Source organism: Lactuca serriola, chromosome 7 (assembly GCF_051521515.1).
Source record: "Lactuca serriola cultivar US96UC23 chromosome 7, Lser_US96UC23_V15, whole genome shotgun sequence".
Taxonomy (NCBI): Eukaryota; Viridiplantae; Streptophyta; class Magnoliopsida; order Asterales; family Asteraceae; genus Lactuca; species Lactuca serriola.
Window position 1 is genome coordinate 31,837,611 of NC_136414.1, and position 2,336 is coordinate 31,839,946.

A 2,336-nucleotide genomic window follows, 5' to 3' on the forward strand; every position below is an offset into this window, starting at 1 on the left:
TTCTCGCTAAATTTATACTTTGGATCCTGATCGAAAAAATAAGTAGGTTGCATCATTATGGTTTGGAAAAAATACACAATTAGTCCCTCTTTCCATATAAAATGACTATTTTACCATTTATATATATTTTTTATTTTTTTACTCTATTTTAATTTTTAATAAATATAAAAACCATAATGATCCACCACCCTACATCACCTATACTCCCACTTCGACCTTTTCTTCTTTCTTCATTTCTCTCGTTAAACATTATAACATTCTTACTGCTTTTAACTCCCCCTATAGCTCTCAGTGACATCCACCTCACCTCTTTCCATCTCCAAGCCATTAAATTCTTTCAATATTGCTTTTTTTTTCTCTCAAAAAATTTAATTCGATATGATTTATTTCAATCATCAATTGCAATTAAATCTTGTACACTTGTACCGAAACCAAAAAGAAACAAGAACATGATAGAAGATACTAATCTTGAAACACTAACATTGACAAATCAATAGGAATTTACTCAACTATATGACCCATCTCCACACCATTAAAATGATCCCGAACATATCAAAATCCTTTATGTAAAAGTCTAGTATCTCAAATGAAATCAAAACAAAATAATAACATGAATAAAAAAACAGAGACAAGAATCATTTCAAACCAAAATTATAGCAAAAAAGAAAACCTAATAAATATACCTAAATTAGAGGTAAAGGTGGATTTCTGGTTTAGCTCGATCTTCAGTACAAGGCTCACCAATATGAGTTTCACATGAAGTGGGGTGATTTGGTGTGTGGGTGGTGATTGACACACAACTACAAGGGGGAAGTGGAGTTGGTAGCATTGGAGTGGATGTCGTTCATCCGTGTTCTCAAATGTAGAACAGTTGACAGTGATTCTTTTAGTAAACAACAATAGGATGAAGAGTGAAAGGAGAAATAGAGATGTTGAAGAAGGGTGATGCAAATGGTGCTTGGCGATATAATCTCACTGGAGAAGAAGATAGGAGAAAGACGTGAGACGGAAGAAAGGAGGGAGAGAGAGAGAGAGAGAGAGAGAGAGAGAGAGAGAGAGAGTGTGTGTGTGTGTGTGTGTGTCAGGGTCGGTTCTGAGGATTTTAGTACCTGGGACGAGCCAGAAAAAAATCCCTTAGACCCTAACGTGTAAAGAATTATTTCAATCCAAAGATGATCCTCAAAACTTGATTTGCTCAACCCAAGATAAAATCAAATTAATATACATAACAAAAAGGACAAGTTGAACATGAAATTATAAAAAGTTAACAATTTGATGCCAAATTTTTGACAAACCTTCTTTGATCTTTTTTAAAGAAGCTAACAACGCCTTTCTCCTTGTCTTCTACAACCACTGCATCTGAAAAATCTCACAAATCATTCAAATTTTCAACAAAAAATTAAAAAAAAATGGGAAAAGCTCAAAAATTACCCTCCCAAATATGTAAAACATTAACTATATAATGTCATGCTTGGTTGATTTCCCAAATAGGTTTGTTGCACCTCTTTTTTTTAAACAGATCGCTTTCAAAGGAAAATTGAAACACACTGTATATACTTTTTAAACAAATCGCTTTCAAAGGATAGAGTAAATTACATGATTCGTCCTTGGTCCGAGTGTCAAATTGCACGTTTAGTCCCTATCTTTAAAAATTAACTCGGACCGTCCCTGTGATGTTAAATTACTTTTTTACCCTTATCATTTATTATTTTTATTTTACTTATCGTTTTCTTTTCAATTTATTAAATAAAAAATAAATAAATGGTCCACCCCCTATACCCCACCCCCACTCAAACCTACCCACCCCTTTGAAGTTTTGGGAAGTAGACCTACACCCGCCAACCACCATCTCCGACCACCTACTGTGGAGCACCATCTCCGGCTACCTACTGCCGACCTTGAAACGACCTCCATTGATACCCTTACCCATCAAAAATCTATAAATCTAGAAAATCCATCAATCCCAACAAAAACATACACCTCTCACACTCTCGTTTCCTTATTTCACCATACACGTTTTTTCCGGCAACACCACCACCAACCAACAAACATCCAAGAAGATAAAGAGTTATAGCCACCAACACCATCCGACCACCAGCCACATGAAGATAGTGGTCAAACGGAGAAGATGAAGGGCTTACATATATTAGAATATGAAGATTTTAGTCAAACAGAGAACATGATCGGTTTACAGTTCTGAGAAGAAGAGGTGCAAATCTGAGAAAAAAAGGTGTAGATCAGAGACGATGTCCGTTTAGTGTTGATACCGGAGATGGTGGTGTAGATCTGAGATTCGTTTCTTTTTTTTGGAGTACAGATCTACATCGATGGTGGTG